The sequence below is a fragment of the Pelodiscus sinensis genome, chromosome 6, assembly GCF_049634645.1.
Source record: "Pelodiscus sinensis isolate JC-2024 chromosome 6, ASM4963464v1, whole genome shotgun sequence".
Classification (NCBI taxonomy): Eukaryota; Metazoa; Chordata; order Testudines; family Trionychidae; genus Pelodiscus; species Pelodiscus sinensis.
The window spans coordinates 4,406,526-4,424,480 of NC_134716.1; the positions used below are offsets into that span (position 1 = coordinate 4,406,526).

General features: G+C 45.4%; 1 protein-coding gene across 6 annotated transcripts in view; it reads right to left on the reverse strand.

Annotated features, from left to right (window-relative positions):
- NRG1 (neuregulin 1) overlaps window positions 1-17,955 on the reverse strand; it is a 531,625-nt gene that overhangs the window by 238,553 nt on the left and 275,117 nt on the right. The window contains exon 1 of one of the 6 annotated variants that reach the window (XM_075931341.1): window positions 5,451-5,574. The exons of the other annotated variants lie outside the window; for them this stretch is intronic. The gene's annotated coding sequence lies outside the window, so the exon portion shown is untranslated. Of the gene's footprint in view, window positions 1-5,450; window positions 5,575-17,955 lie in introns of those variants that run through there. 6 annotated transcript variants of the gene reach the window in all.

Consider the following 17,955-nt stretch of genomic DNA (forward strand, 5'->3'; position numbering starts at 1 on the left):
CCAGAGGGAGTGAACACAACAGGTAATCCTCACGTGATCCCTTCACTACCACCCATTCCCAGACAGAGGCTAGGGACACCATTCCTACCCACCCTGGCTAATAGCCATTGATGGACCTAACCTCCATGAATGAATCTATCTAGCTCTTTTTTGAACCCTGTTAAAGTCCTAGCCTTCACCACATCCTCCACTAAGGAGTTCCACAGGTTGACTGTGCACTGAGTGAAGAAAAAACTTCCTGTTATTTGTTTGAAGCTTAGGGTTAGAACCCAGCAATCCATGTGATAGAGAGGTCATAGAGTGTTCCCAGGAACAACAAATGAAGTTCTATTATGTGTAATGACTTATTGCACCAGGAGGCCCCTCAAGGGAGCAAATCAACAGCAAACCTGGAACTGATGAGTGTTGGCTACATAATCCGATAGGTGGGTGTTCAGGCAGGAAAGAGATTTGCCACAGTTCATCTCCTACCACTGCTTTATTAATGTGTACTAGACTGGGCAAAAGCCCTGCTGGCCATGTTACCTCTTCTATGCCACAGATCCAGTGAGACACCTGGGAAGAGCCAGGCTAGAATATTACTAGAACCCGATGGGGCACAATTATGTATTTATTCTTGAGGTTTATGAAACAGCAATGAGAAGGGGCACATGCCTGAGCGCCCTAGCCACATCTGACACCCCTGTAAAAATACAATACAACCCAAAACATACCGAGACCCATGACTGAAGATAATACTAAGCAACCAGATGGCGCCAAAAGAAATCATAGTCCCCATTTCCCCCCTAAATAGTCTCTCTCCTCACCCTACCTCCCAATCGCTGCTGCTTCTTCAGTAGCCCTGCTAAGAAGATAGCCTTTTGCAGTTGTCCCTAATGGCCAGCAAGTTCTGGATATTTCAGACCAAAATGTCAGCTCCTTCCAAAGGGAAGAGACCACAGAGACTCTTGTGGACAATGCTCTGCCAGCAGCCTCCTTTTGATACCAAGGGGGAAGGGATCCTCTATCTTCTCCCCACCTTCTGATAGCTGATCTCAAGCACCTCGATGAATCTCATTGCCACCGGAAGCTCACAAGCTTCCTCCTCTAGGTCTAGTAAGGCCTAATCCTTACTAGCCATGAGTCCAGCTTTGCATCTCACTTCGTGAAGATGGTTCATTAAGAGCCAAATATGATGGCTGTGTCTAGACTGGCAAGTTTTTCCGCAAAATCATCTGCTTTTGCGGAAAAACTTGCCAGCTGTCTACACTGGCCGCTTGAATTTCCGCAAAAGCACTGATGATCTCATGTAAGATTGTCAGTGCTTTTGCGGAAAAACTATGCTGCTCCCGTTCGGGCAAAACTCTTTTTCCGAAAGACTTTTGCACAAAAGGGCCAGTGTAGACAGCACAGTACTGTTTTCCGCAAAAAAGCCCCGATCGCGAAAATGGCAATCGGGGCTTTTTTTGCGGAAAACCGCGTCTAGATTGGCCACGGACGCTTTTCCACAAAAAGTGTTTTTCTGGAAAAGCGTTCTGCCAATCTAGACACTCTTTTCCAAAAATGCTTTTAATGGAAAACTTTTCCGTTAAAAGCATTTCCGGAAAATCATGCCAGTGTAGACATAGCCAATGGCTCTATACCTCATTCCAATGAGTGGACAACGCTAACAACATGGACTCCGCTGAAGGGCCAACATCTTCACAGACACCAGCAATTTCAGCTCTGCAATACTCTTGACTCAAACCAGCATCACAGAACAGCTACTGGAATTTGACTATTAAAAAACCCTTGCTCCTTCTAAATGCTGCTGTAGATGATAATATTTCAGGAAATGGTTGCTGTCCTTGGAGACAGAGGGTGAAGTTTCAGGAGGCAGGGTGTGACAGATGTGGGCAAGTCAGGGCCAGGCTGCTACCACACAATCAGCAGAAGTACATCTGCAAATACTGGATAGATTCTAGTGCAGAAGAAAGCTGCCCATTATGATCCTGAACCTATGCCAGTGGAAATCAATAGCGAGACTCCTTTTGACTTCAATGAGCTTTGGATCTGGCCTTCTATCATTTGCCCAAATCATAGAACACTAGAATTGGAAGGGACCTTGAGAGGTCATCAAGTCCAGTCCCCTGCCCTCACGGCAGGACCAAGCACCGTCTAGACCATCCCTGGCACATCTGTCTAACCTGCTCTTAAAGAGAGCCACGGATGGAGATTCCAAAACCTATAGAAGAAAGAACGGTATCACCCAACATGGGGTTTGAATCCCTAAACCTGGGATTAAGAGTCTCATGGGCTGCCAGCTGATCTAACCAATCTATCTATTAGGGGTTAGTAAACAGTAAGGGAGAAATTTTCTAAGGCACAAAATTAGGTGTGTAACTCCCATTGGAAATCAACTGTCCACTCTGCCTTTGAACGTCTCCCTGTAAATTTGTACAATTTGGATTTTGAATTTCAATTGGTACAAACAGAAGGGAAGCATAAATGGTGCCTTTTCTTAGGGTGTCACTATATGGAACCCAAAAAGGTGTCTTTAGGAAATTAGAGCATTTCCAAGGATAAATTAAGTGTTGGAAGTAAAGTGCTTCTGTCTCTGGGTTTATTTAATTGGTAATTATTTTTAGTTGGGTTTGCAGATGGTGAGTGTGAAAAAGTGCATGTCACAAGGAAGCAGGAATCGAGTCACATTTTTCCTGAGGTCCTGAACAGAAGCCAGATCATAGAAGTGCACATTAAAGAAGGGAAGTGTCTTTCCATTTCCCCAGTGTGACAGAACTGTCTGCAATTAGCCCAGCTACTCGTATTTTCCAGGGGTTTTTGTTTTTGAATGTATCTTTTTTTTCCAGCCCCACGTACAGAAGGAGTTCCACAATCTTTCTGCCGCCCTTTCTGGCCTTTATCACCTCTCTCCACAATGCCTGCATCTGAGGGCAGACCCGTGGCATGTCGTGGAGTGTTAATTTCCTCGTGTGTCAGACACGTCTTCCTGTCCCTTGAGGTAATGTTTGGAGAGTTCTAAATTAGAACTTTGATAGAAAACAGGTGACTTTCACCCTCTTCCTTCCTTTTCACTGTGGTGTTGTAGCTGCATTGATCCCAGAATATTAGAGACACAAGATGGCTGAGGTAATATCTTTAATTGTCCCCAACTTCTGTTGGTGAAGGAGACTAGCTTTTGAGCTTACGCAGAGCTTATAAAAGCTATCCTTCAGGTCATTTGTACAATCTCTTTGCTTGAGGCCTTATTTATATACACAGCTTAGGCACCGTTTACATTATTATTGCTATTTTTATTTATTTATTTTATACTTAGGACTGAAATCTAGTCTTTGAAAGCTCCACAGGGGAAAATGGTCCCTAAACAGTGTAGTTGTTTTTGCAAGTTATACTGATGCTGACTTGGAAATTCATATCAGTGGGTCTGGCAGAGGGAAGAGTGTAGACAGATGTGTACTGGGGGGATACAGGGTCAGTGTTTCAACAGTAGCCACATTTTGTCCTCAGCCATGACGTCCGTGGGGGGAAGTTTATAGCTTAACTCTGTCGGTCTTTTGGAAAGTGGGACAGACATGTCTGCTGATTGGTGCAGAAGCGGCCGTAAGCCCCACAATCACTAGCGATCAGGGTCTCCTCTGAGATCTGTGGTGCGCGTTTGAATTTAAGTCTTAAATTAACGTACTGTTTGGCTCCTCAACATGGAACATTCACAGCACATACACTTTCCAAATCAACAACATAAATAGCAAAGTGGGCTCTTTCAGCATGTAACAAATTGTTTGGATGAGATGTGCACAAACTATAATAAAAGAAAGAAAGAAAGAAAGAAAGAAAGAAAGAAAGAAAGAAAGAAAGAAAGAAAGAAAGAAAGAAAGAAAGAAAGAAAGAAAGAAAGAAAGAAAGAAAGAAAGAAAGAAAGAAAGAAAGAAAGCTTTTCTGAATTTGTGTCTATTGCACCCACCTGTGTAAATAAAACACCCTAACATTTCATTCTGACATTTTCTAAACAAGCCATGTCCAATTTTTTATTTGAAATGGATTTTAGTTTGGAATTTCCCTTCAATTTTGTTAAAAACATTTTAAAAAGTCAGAAAATCTTGTGGCAAGGATTTCCACAGATGAATTATGCATTGCACAAAATCATTTTTTATCATTTTTTCTTTTCTGTTTCATTGATTGTCCCTTTATTCTTGTAGTCTGAGAAGTGAAAGAAAGAAAGAAAGAAAGAAAGAAAGAAAGAAAGAAAGAAAGAAAGAAAGAAAGAAAGAAAGAAAATAAGTTGAACCACTCCATGATGTATCAGATACACATCTGTTATTGATGATGACCTATGTGTATTTACTCATGCAGAACAACCCAAATTCATCCAACACGTACCGCTCATCCTGATACATAGATCTGCCTCTATATACGTCCACACACATACAGCCACATGCAGACTTCAACCATTCAGACAGAAAATAAAAACTACTAGACAAATGTGCAAACAAATAATAAAGTATATATTTAAATACCATTACAATACATTTGCATTGTCTTTTTACTGAGGATCACTTGGCCCAATGGTGGCCATTGATTCGGACCTGCTAACCAAGGCTGTGGAGATACCTCTTTGCTAGGAAATGTACATGGCAACCCTGCTACGCACTGTCCAAGTTAATTTATGACATTGTACATGGACTGTTATTTGGTAAGCCGTTGCTAAGCCAAAATATACGCAGACTGGTTGTTTTCTCCTCACAGTTGGCCTTCCAATTGGAAGCTCTTTGGGGCAGGAACTGGGTTTTGGCACCAGAATGAGACCCCGGTGGTGACTGGAGAATTTGGATGCTATCACAATGGGAGTATTAAGTAATATTTTATAGTATTGAAGCAATGGCTTCCCCACGAGCAAAAATACAATTTCAGTTCCTTAGTCAGTGTCTAGTGACGCAGCTCTGTTGGTTTCAAGAGAAGATTAATTTCAGTGGAGCAACATAAGTTTATAGAAAGGGAGGATCTGCTTGGCACTCCTAGGGTACGTCTAGACTACAGGCTTTTGTTGACAGAGTCGACAAATACTGTCGACAAAGCTTCTGTCGACAAAGAGCATCTAGACTACATACAGTTCTGTCGACAAAGCAAGCCACTTTGTCGACATGAGAGTGTAGACGCAAAGGACAGTGTAGATGCAATAACGCCTTCTGTCGACAGAATTTTGTCGACAAAAGGCATTATTCCTTGTAGAAAGGTTTACTGCCGTCGACAAAACTGCCGAGTTCTGTCGACATAATGTCGACAGAACTCGGCGGTAGTGTAGACGCAGGTATAGTTTTGTTAACAAAAGTCCACACCCTTAGTGTAGCTCACATGCTTTGCCTTTTGCTCCCGTCTCTCCAGCTATAGACACCCCTTTTTGTGGGAAGGAGCTGCTGGCACCTCCATTTCCAGGAAGCCTCCTTTTGCTGTGGAGTGAATCCACAGGCACCTACCTGTATAGGTCAGGCTTCTTCACCTGGTGCTTTGGAGGGGCTTCAGGCTCAGGCTTGGTCCGTTGGGTTGGCCAACGTTGCCTCCTGCTGTTTCTTCTCATTCACTTTCCCATTTGGAGCCCACTGTGCTGTGGAACAAGGAAGAGAAGAACGCTGACTGGATGAACATACGCAAGGCCAATTGCTAACAACGGTCATACTATGGAACTAGGGCAAAGCCTTCACTCTGAGTTGAGAATATTCATTTCCTTATACTCCTGCCTCCCTGTAATCCTATATGCCCTGACTCCACTGGGCCGAAGTGTTCTGCTGCCTTTTCAACTATCCCTCTAACAGGCCTCCAGTTTTGGTCTATGGATTCCTGCTGGTCCATGGAGCCCTTGATGGTGGGCCGTTCTCCTCATTTCCAAATGCTATACACACCTGGCCCTTCCTTGATCTTGCTCTTCCCCCAAAAGCCATTGACAGAGATGCCACAGTGACATTACGTGATCACAGAGAGTAGACAAGGTGGCTGGGAGGTCATGGATGGGGCGGGCAGCGGAGCCATGCACGTGTGAAGGGGAAGGGAAGATGTTCCCGGAGGAAGTGGTCCATGCGATGGAGAACATCTGAGAATCCCTGTCCTGCTGCCGGTGCCGTGTCCCTGAGCTACTCCCTTAGCGACTGTGTTTAACGACCACAGGTGCACACTGCCAGCCCTCCCCCCATCAAAAACAGGGGGAAAAAAACCCAAAAGAAACACCAAACTTACCAAGCATGAGAGGCTGCGGGGCTTTCACAGCGCCCCCTATCACCTCCCCTGGGTCGTCACACTAGCCCATGACAGCAGCTGTGCATACCACCCTCTGGGCCATCCTAGGGTGGAAGCCCTACTACTGCTGTAAAGCCTTCTCTTCAGGGAGGTGTTCTCGGCAGAAGTGTGATGCTCATCGAGTGATGCTCATCGAGTGATGCCACGGCGCGCGCAGGTGCTTGCATGCTGGGTTGCTAGGTGACGCCGCTGAGGCACAGTGACAGCAGCCGCTCTGCCCTAGGTGTGTGTTTTCCCGCCGCGCCTCCTTTGGCACAGCATTGTGCAAGTCCTTGGCACGCACCTCTAAAGTGCTTAACAGGAAGCGATTCCCTCAACTGCTGGAAATCCACAGACTAGGCCACCCTCGGTGTATTTATCCACACCGTCATTCTGGGCCTGATGAGTGTGATTCCCACATATGAAGGCCATGTCTGGGCAAAAGATCCGTGGCAGTGAAGACGCACACTCCTGCGAGCAGTAAGCTGCGTGTTGAAATGACACACATGTTTGGAGGCAAATCATGCTACTCTATACACTTGAACAAGAATCATTCCATCTTCAAATACTTTTAGCATCTATGATTATTTGTATTTGAACTGCAGTAATGGCTAGAGGTGCCAGTCAGGGATCAGGGCCCCATTACGCTAGGTGCTGTACATATACATAAATAAGTGTCTACCTCCAAAGAGCTTATAATCAGAACAGCTTCCTCCTTTCCTGGGGCCTGCACTGTTTTACTTCAGGGCTTCCCATGGTCTTTTATTGTGAACAAATATGGTTCCAATGAGATGTGAAGAAGTCAACATACGCCAGACTTTATTTAATTACTCGTTTCCACACCTAAAGTTAAATGGCCCTGTTGTATGAAACTAAACTGAAAGCTGACTGTATAATCAGATGGGGAACCCTGGTTAACAGCATAGGGATAAAGGAACACGCGTAAGTGGTTTCAAATAGCGGAGCTAGCAAGTGAGAATGAAAACATTACATTTGCTTTAATAGTGTAAAAGAAAAATTAGTGTAGCGAGGTTTATCGAAGATAGCTGGCTTCTTCGTTTGTATTAAGAAAGTTGTCTGTGATTTATTGCTAACAGTGGAGAAAGGCAAGATGAAAAGAAGCAATGATACAGTATATACATGGCACAGTTACTGTAATAATTTCCTTGAAATAATTAACAGTTAGGAGGAGGTTGCATATGCTATTCCAGATGTGAAAGAACAACAGCTGGGCAGCTTTCTACGGCTCTGATAATAAAATGACCTAACACGCTATTTAGAGAAACAGAAAATCTTCTCTTTGGCTGTTTACAGATTGTAGAAATATCACGATAAGCAAATCCAGACAGTTCAAAGCAATGATATAAAGGACAAGTGGATAAATAATGACCCAACTTTCTTACGAAACATAGTGTAACTGCTGTATGGTTAATATAAACACAGATGACCTTTATATTTGCTCAACTTTTCGTCCTCAGCACAGGAAACAGCAGATGATCTTTATCAGACAGTCGAATCTTCCACTTTGCCTCTACTATGGGGGCTGTGGGGCAGATTCCTACGCTGGCTTTGAGATCAGGACAAAGTCATTATCTTTCCAAAGCACATGGTGAACACACGATATGATGTGGAGAAGAAAGACACATGGCTTCCTGTTGCCCAAGGACAGCATGAACCCGGGCGATGGGCATCCATGCCCAGAGCTCTCCTCTTAATTTTCACAAAGAGCATGAATAAAGTTCCCAGTAAAAATAAACCCGCAAATCAAGAGATTCCTCCAAATATAACTGGGTAGACCACGTCGGCCGTTTCACGTTAGTGGGGTTTTTTTTTTTTGTTTTTTTACAAATACAGCAAATTTGTAAAAGCTTTCTGTATCAAGGGAACATTAAAGCTTTCTGTATCAAAGGAAAGTTTCACCTTGCCATAAAAGCCTTTACATTTGTTCTTAGTGATTTATTATTTGCATTACATTAACACCTTGATCCTAACCAAGATCGGGGCCCCTCCGTGCTCGGAGCTGCATAAACACACACAAGGGGCACGTCTACACAGCACCCTAAACTCGAAATAAGATACGCAATTTGCGCTACACAAATTACATATCTTATTTCAAACCTATTTCAAAATACATTATTTTGAAATGTGGTGCGTCTACACAACGTCAAATTTTGAAAGAACATGCTATTTCAAGACATCCCTTAACCCTCGTGGAACAAGGGTTACTGAGATGCCAAAATAGCATGCTTATTATTTTGAAAAATATTTCGAAATAATGGGTGGCTTCTGTAGACACAGGGTAGCTATTTCGGGATACCTCCGGTATCCTGAAATAGCCGTGTAGTGCAGACATACCCTGAAAGACAATGAGTAATAGATTTATCCCCATTTTACAGATGGGGATCTGAGAGTAACTGACCACACTGGGCAGTCTGGGGCAGAAATTGACCCCAGATTTTCCCACATCTCAGTCCAATGCCTTTACTACGTTCTCCCACTCTGCCGTGGGAAAGTCAAGAGAATTTTCTTCTATGGAAACCCAATTAGTCAGGGGTTAATTTATGCTAGCAATTCCCATCTCCCCCCCAATTATTAGGGTTAATTTGTATTTTTAGTAAGCTCATGTCCCGAGGCTCCAGTCCGAGGTCACTTTTGTGCTGACACACACAAATACACAGCTCTTGGCCCACAGAGCCCTCTAAGTCTCTATGATGGCCAAGAAAACATGACAAAGGTCATTCCGCTGTCTGACGCATATGGCCAATGCTGAGTCCCAGGGGCCAAACTCCAAACAAACAGCAGGACTGAGATACAAGGCTTTGTGGGTACCCCTCCCCTAAGGAAGTGCCGCAAGCCAGCAGGAATGGGACAATACCTCTCTCTTTGGGATTGAGAAGTGACAGAGTGGGTATGACGGCAATACAGAGAGCCAATAGAGAGAGAAGGAACAGGGCCGGTAAGCAGGGCAAGCACTGTGGGGTGTGGAGGCGTGCCGGTGTCAGGAAGGATCCTGGCAGGGGGAAAGGAGCTGTGCACTGGCCCACGGCCTCCACAACAGCTGGTACCTGAAAGGGCCCACTTACCCAATGACAGGCACCCAATTGATGGTGCCCTTAGGAGGCCTGAATAGCCAAAGGCCGGGCCCAGTGCAGGCAGTAATCAACACGTGGTGCCAGGTAGCAGATGTGATTTTTGATACTCAGGCCACATATTCACTCACCGTGCCAGATATCGATGTTCTGGCATTTGATTTAGCAGGTCTAGTATAGACCTGTAAATCGAACGCTGAGGGCAGCTCCAGCCGGCGTCTGTTCTCCTCACAGTTGCAAGGTGTAAAGGAAGCCAAAGGGAGCATTTACTCCTGTTGGCCTCCCACAGTGGGGATGGAGCCAAGCTTGGCTTAAGGTAAGCCAACTCCACCAACGTATTCTATATAGCTCGAGTTGTGTGCCTTAAGTCGACCTTCCAGGCCTAGTGTAGACCTGGCCTCAGTGTTGCAACTTCAGGAGATGTTTCAACCTATATGGATATGACGTGTTTCAACAAGCTGGTATCCCTATGGCTACCCGGTTTGAAGCCATATTTATGCAATCTCGACGTAGCAGGTGGCTCATTCTTCCTCTGGGCCCTCTGCTCCAGTAGTTCCCACTTGTTGGCCGCTTCCATGTTCCTACATTTGCCTCTTCCTCTTTTGACTTCTGCCCCACCGCTCCTCCCCCCATTTTCCATGGCCCCCTCCAACTCCAATTTTCTCAGCCACTGCCCCCGGATGGTGCGGCTGCTCTCAGGAGGTTGTTCGCAAAGGCTACACTTGGCAATGGTGAGTATTTACTGGGTGATGGGAGCATGCACCGTGTGCGTCCAAGGTACGGTTTCAGCAAAGCACTTAAGAAGATGCTTCATTTAAAGCACACATGTAAGTGCTTTGCTGAATCTGGAGGTCAAGCCAGAGAATCACTGCGGAAATCCAAAAACCGGTGCTCAGCTGCAGACTCTGGGGCAGTCACAAGACAGATGGAACACTGACAATAACAATCACTCATCCATAGAGCTGTCTAGGAGATGGCATTACACATGGTTGTGAGATATTCTTGGGGTTTATATTACATAGGCTTGATCCCTTAGTCTCCGAGCAGCATTTGTACAGCTATCTCACAGTGTATAGAGCGTAGAAAGTTCCTTTGGCAAGCTATTGTCCCATTGGTCGAATATAACTAGCTTTAAACCTGCCTGCCGAGAAAGCTAGGCTGGGACAGTGGTTTGAAAATAGAGCTTCGGGGAATTGAACTTAGAACAATATCTTTGGGGTCCTACAGTGCACTACAGCTCGCCTCTAAGCGACCAGCACACAACTATTGAGGGAACTAGTCAGGAGTAGATCTTAATGATGACCTCCAAGGTGATGCACTTGTTTCTGAACAAGATGTAGAGAAGCTGGAGAGGGTCCAAAGAAAAGCAACAAAAATGTTGAAAGGTCTAGAAAACATGGGCTATGAGGGAAGACTGAAACAATTCGGTTTGTTTAGTTTGGAAAAAAGAACTGAGAGGGAACATGATGGCAGTTCTCGAGTATCTAAAAGGGTGTTACAAGGAGGAGGGAGAAAATTTGTTCTCCTTGGCCTCTGAGGACAGGACAAGAAGAATGGGCTGAAACTGTAGCAAGGGAGGTTTAGGTTGGACATTAGGAAAAACTTCCTGCCTGTCAGGATGGTTAAACACTGGAATAAATTGCCCAGGGAGGTTGTGGAATCTCTACCACTGGCGATATTTAAGAGCAGGTTAGATAGACACCTGTCAGGGATGATCTAGACAGTGCTTGGTCCTGCCGTGAGGGCAGGGGACTGGACTTGATGCCCTCTTGAGTTCCCTTCCAGTTCTAATGTTTTCTGATTCTGTAATTCTATTATGATTACCAGGGCTCGACAAATCATGTAATCTACTTGCCCATGGTGAGTAGATTACAAGCCGGCAAAGCTGGCACCACGCAATCTGTGCATGCAGAGCATGATCTGCGCATGCGTAGCTCGCAGAACCGCATGGCTGGTGAGCGGGGCTTGCCGCCGCTTGGCGAGCCCTGATGATTACATTCCAGGGAATTGCCCATTGTCCCTTCCTCTGCCCATCTCTAACATGGCTTCCCTCCCAGTCTGTCTCTGGGAAAAACTAAACTGGGTGCTATAGAACACTTTATCACCACCAACACGATGCCTGATCAAGCATTATCACCAGTCAAGACATATCACTGACTTGAAGAGTGGGCTGCCAAAGAATTCCTGGTGGAGCAGGGCAGAGGTTTCTACACATGGGGGATGGCTAGGGACTGAGCTTCTGTTGAAGCCCATTGCCCTTGTTACTTGAAATTGTCCACACTAGTGAAGGAGAAGTACAGGAGTGCTCAATGAGGTACACCATTGTGTCCTGATTCCTGAACGTTAGTGGATTCCCAGAAAACAGAAACAGAAACAGAGCAGAGATAAACAAACCCTGATGGCGGGACCAAGAAAAACATCCACTTACGTTGTGAAACTTATGTAGAATGACAACAGTGCTGGGAACATACACAACAAAATGGGAGCAAATGGCTGAAAGAGGAGGAGGAGAAACTTCCGAAGAGTGGTCTATTTCTCACTAAGCAATGTTCTTGTGCCATTTTCTGCATCGCAAGCCCCGGGGAATAAAAAAATGAGGCAAGAAAATACAAATTGTCAAAAAGAGCTCAGTTCCCACTCAGACACCTACATACAGGGCTCAGATTCATAAAACTGCCAGCAGCCAGCAACACCACCTGAGAATTCTCCACTTCCTGCTGCTACTGGTAACAGTGGCGATACTGGGCCCATTGGAAAATATGACCCCCCTCTTCTTTTGGGGGGGGGGTGTGCACACTCAAAAACGCGTACACTCATAAATGGGGGCTGAGCTCTTTGGAAACTCTGGCTCAGGGCCCGTCTGTAGCACTGCCAATCCCTAAAGATTAAAAAAAAAAACTACAGGAAAAAATTAGTCAGATACTCCAAAGTCATGAGGTTGCTTTTAAAATCCTGAAATTAATAATAATAAAAATCCACTTATTTATTTGAGAGAGTTTGCCCATCTGTCTGTCTGTTCAAGAACTCCTACACAGTAAGAGCTAGGACCTGCAATTCGGTGTGCAACTTCCTCTTATCATCGCTTACAGCAAGGCCAGGGTTCGGGGGTGCCAGGACAATGGGATGTGCCTGGAATGGGATTGCTTCTCCTAAAACCAGACAGAAAAGAGACGATCACCAGGCAGCTGAAAGGGGCTGGCTGCGGGAGTGCCACCCCATTCAGTACTGCCCCCGCCCTGAGCCTTCCACCCTCCTGGTGCCCTTTAGGGAGAATGGGGGGGCTGAAGCCTCCCCCCCCAATTCATACGGGAACATTGCTGACTGTTCCCCTTTGTCAGGGAGTGAGGGGAAAGTGCACAGTTTGCTGCATTCCTCACTCTGGCTGGGGAGCAGCTGAACTTGGGCCTGCCCCAGCTGGGGGACATGCATCCCGTCCCCGGCTGTGCCCGCTGGAGCTGCAGCGGCCATAGAGAGGCGCTTTCACCTGCCCCCAAGCTGCTACGGTGAGAGAGGTGCTGCGATTGTCTTCTCTCCCTGGGGCAGCCTGCATCCTGAACCCCTCACCTCCAGTCCCATCCCAGAGCAAGAATTCAAATGAAGCAGGGACATTTTCATTTTCTTTTCCAGAAAACAAAATGTAATAGAGATAAGGACCCAAGCAATACTGGCTAACTCTAATAATATGACAAAAATAATAATATTAACAGTGGCTCTGTTTTATTTGTCTTCTGCTCCATGAGCCAATGGAATGCCTCCAGACCATGTTTTCAAGCTTTTCTCCATTACCAGGGAGCTACAACTTTTTTATGCCCACACAAGCAGAGATTTCTCAGCTCCACACAAGGCTCAGGAGCCCAAGCTTTAAGAAACACACCAAATATTCTGAGAATTGGCAACCCAGCTGCTGTGCCTTTTTACGCCAGCTGCCTAGGATCCCTCTGCAATGTGACACATACTCTGTGTGTGGCAATGAAGATGCGCAACAAGATGAGATAAGGACTTTCTGCATTTAGGCTGGAATGTCCTAGCCATTCGTGTGACAAGCTCGCTGACATTTACAAAGCCACGCAATTACAGCTTTTGTTTAATATACTCTTTATTGTTCAGAACTCTGACGAACATGGAAGGGCAATTCTCAGCCTAATTTCTTTTATTTAGTTCAGTCTTTGCTGTTTGCAAACACTGAGCATCTGCACTTTGAGAAAAAAAAAAACGTGATCCCTCCCAAAAATGGAGGCGCGCCAGAACCAAAACCATGGAGCCAAATAGCGCCAAATATCCCAAATCTTGACCCAAAGGTCAGTTCTGCAATATACAGCCATCTTTCATTTTGTATAGTCAGACTTCATACAGGTGGGTCATAATGTGCCCGAACACTTTGTTATTGTATTCAAATTGTTTCTGTGGGTTCTGTTTTCACTAAACAACAAGCACCGAATAGATTTAAAAATTCTTTAAAAAAGATGTATATAGAATCTGGAGAATGTACCTTGTGAGAGCCCCCATTGAGCAAAATTATTTAATTTTGTGTGCTTTAATCCATCCTTTCTCGATGTGTGAGGTTAAGCATGTGCCAATGTGCTTTGCTGAGTAAGAGACTATCTCAAGAATGTTTGTAAGGCATTCAAATTTTTGTACAAGTTGAACCTCTCTGGCACTCTGGTCTGGCAGCATCCATGGTCTGGGATGATTGTAGTGAGCCGTACGCTCACTTATGTACGCTCACTTATCATGGGTGTGGCCAAGTTTCCCACAGTTCCATAAAGTTTTTTTACAGCCACCAGTCCTGGCTTTCAGTGTCCTGTGCTGTGATTTAGCTCTGATTTACCCCTAAATATTTTCTAAGAGCCCAGTAAGAAGTAGAAGTGTTGATAATGTTGCTAGACCATATTGGCCTGCGGTGGTTTGGCAAATTCTCTGATTCGGCACTGGTCAGGTCCCGAGGGTGCTGGACTAGAGAGGTCCAACCTGTACCCAGGCTTCGTGATGGTATCCTTGCAGATTTAGACCCCAATCCTGCAAAGATTTACACATGCCCCATGGTGGAACCAATTTCACAGCCCGGAAGCCAACAGGAGTTTTGCTATTGACTTTAGCAACAGAAACCCCTACCCCCATGTCTCCTCCATAGAAGTCAACATGTAAAATGAAGCACAGGCATAAGTCTTTGGCAAAATGGCCCTTATTTGAAGACAAACAAGCGGAGTTCTGAATGACCCTTGAAAATTAAATACACGCTTATCTTTTGTGGTTGAAGACAAGATGAAACGGGAATCTGTTCAACATATTTCATGCCCGTATTTATCTAAGAACAACAGTTTCTTAATTCATTTGTTTATTCTTCTTTACTTTTAGCCTTTCTCCAGCACTTAAGAAAAAAAGTAAAGAGAACGCCTCCCCCAAAACACCTGGCAGTTGATTTCAACGATAAACCATTAGAAGGCAGATCCAGCCGTGGTGTAGATAAAAACAGAAATGCTTTGACTGAAGGTAGCTAAGTCTCCTTTTGCTGGGTTGACCTAACGTAAAGCCGACTGCACTGTAGAGCCGATCTGTTTTAATTAGTGGCATTCATCACCCACAGGGCATGGATGTAATTTCTCTTACGAGCAGTTTCATGGATTTAAGAATAATGGTTTCTGTTCCAACAGATGTAATTAACAAATATAGATGGAGCAGTTTCATGATTCCACCGTGCTGCTCGTTAAAGACTGGAGAGTGAACGTCACTGAAGAAATAACTGATTACATTTGTTCTCTGGGGCAGTTTTTAAAACGGGCAACAGTACAGCCCCATTTTTCCAAACCCTATCATCACTCCCAAACCGCTGCATTATCCAAACATCCTCCATATCAGGATCTGATGCTAGGAGACAAGGAAGGGATCTGGATAACAAGGCAAGATCCCCAGCCAGGACTCTGAGTAGGAGGAAGCTGAGCCTGTGGCTATGTAGGAGACCACCATGCTACTGATTCCTGGTTCTTGTGGCTGGCATGGAGTCCTGATAGCGAGTAAACAGGGCACAGCACAGACCCTCAGCCACTGCAAGGAGAACAATGAGCCCTGGCCACAGGGGAGACCACCCATATACTATCCGGTTCCTACCTGCTTGATTGTCCAAATATCTGTCCTCTCCGCCTGACTATTGGCCAATATACTCTGTATAGGACTGAGTCTGGGACTCTCTTAAGGCCCTTGGAAAATCTCAGCATTGCGCTGGGATCCCCAACTCTGAGGCCCCGGTTTCATGCCATGCAAAATTATGAGGGGTAGAAAGAGGGTAACAAATAGGGGAATCAGGCCTTTATGCTTCTTATATTTATTTAGATTTCAATTTTATACAAACTCCACAGCAAAGAAACCGCATCCCTGGCCAAAGCTTCAGGGAATCCTCCACATACATTTGTTGCCCAAGAACGTTGGATACAAAGTGAAGATTGAGCCAGGCACAGAACTTCTTCCTCCCATCACCTGCACACCATTTTGGGAACCAGTCATGTGACCAACACAGCGCTCTCCCATGATGCTTTCCTGCTATGGAGATGTGATGGCAACATGTGTAGACACACCCGAGCCAGGAGCCAAATTAGCAATCAACATTATCCATGAGCGGAACAGTAGAGTACATTCATTGTTCCATTTACGATCTAAACACGCACACACATTTTATTCTCACAGCAAAATAGCCGACCAACTATCATTATTTTATCCCTCTACAACTAGGTGATAACAGAGTAGAAGCATCCTGATTGGCTAATAGCTTAGAACGGTTGATCATTAAATCACACTGTGTTTTAATATCAAGTGCTGCAAAGAGCCACAGGAGACACATTAATGAGCCACTTGCACCTCGTGAGCCTCAGTCTGAGTATCACGGAGCTAACGAGTTCAAACAACAATGGCACTTGAGTATTACCCAGGATCCAGGGTAGGCGGAATTAGCCACCACCACATCATCCCTACTGATACTCAAGCTAGCTTGGATCAAAGTTGTCTGTCTATACAGGCTGCCATCTGTGATGTAGTGGGGGGGCTGTCTGCTCTGTAAAACAGGGTCTCCCTGAGCTGTGATGTGTGATTCCCACTGACTCACCCACATGTTGTGATGTGGTGTCAGTTCCTTGCTGGTTGCTATGCTGTGGGCTGTGGATGACCCCTACTGGCCTCTGCCTGTGAGCACTGCCCAGCAAGTGGGCTGCCTAAGTCCCATAGACAAAGACCCAACCGGTCAGATGAGTTGGGGCAGTGAGGGAACTAGGGAAGTGAGTGTTCGGGGGAAGGGTCAGTCTGGGGCTGGAACCATGAGGGAGACAGACTGAGGTTGCTGGGGCTGTGGGCTAGGGGTGATGGACCCTAACCCAAGGGGTCTGAAACACCGTGGCCCCGAATCCTGTAAACACACCACGTCTATGCTGTGCTGTATCCTGGAGGAGCAATAAAACCTCGCTAGTCTACTGCTGAGGGAATCTGTTCTTGCTGCTACGGGGGTGCAGGTTCGGGGGAACTCTGACTGCATCGTCACACCATCCCACCTCTTGATTACAGTGGTTCTCAAATTGTGGGTCAGAGCCCCAAAACGGGCTCAGGGTACAGGGCCCCAGTCTGCGGCTGAAAACTTTGAGCTTTTTCTTTGCCCTCTACCTTAGCTGTGGTGTGAGGTGCGGACGTTGGCTTTGCTGCCTCTTCTCTGGGGTCAGCAGGCTCAGGGATTAGTCCCCCCTCATGGGCTCATGTAGTAATTTTTGTGGTCAGAAAAGGGTCACGGTGCAACGGTGTTTGAGATCCCCTAGTGTAGCCATCCCCTAAGAGGGAAATCCCACCCATTGCTATCTTAGTTACCTGCTGGTACATGCTCAGACTAATGGGCATGGCAGCGTGTGCGCAATATCAGGGCTTTTCAGACCTTCGGGAGCATCAGCGGAGGAGCTTTTCTTGGTAAAATCACTATTGGAACACAGCCGATTTTTTTAAAAAACCTGAACTACATTTACAAAAGGAACAGAGTTGTCTAATACTCTGCCTTCTTTTCCAAAAAGATACCCCACAGATGTTTTAAGTTTACCCCCCAAACCTCCATTTCAGTCATTTGGTGCTTCAAATAGAATTAGGAAACCCCATGAAACTCTGAAAGACTCTCAAGTAGGCCCTCCAATCTAGTTCTGGCTTAGAACTCCTCCACAATTCAAAGGGCCTCGTTTAGATCCCCTCGGCATATTAATACATATTTTTACAAGCACCTTCCATCTCATTTAGGATCATAGGAGTTGTCATACTGGATCAGACCTGAGATCTGTCTAGTTCAGCATCACAGGGGGGTATGGTCATGTTCTTTAAGTTGATTTTGAGCTATAAATTCCTAAGCACTCTCATCTGACTTGACTGTTCAATTTGTCTTAGCTTTGAAGGCCCAACAATATATACGGAGCCTTTTACAGTCCCTGATAATTTGTTACTAAGGCTTGGACCATAAAATGCTTAAAAGTCTCAGCTGCCAATACTCCCCATACCACTTAATGGTCTGAGTTATCTGTACAATAATATCAAGTGTCAGACTTTGTGTACACCACCCTATCACACAGGGCTGCTGAAGCAGTTGGCTTGTGTATGAATGCATCAATTTTCT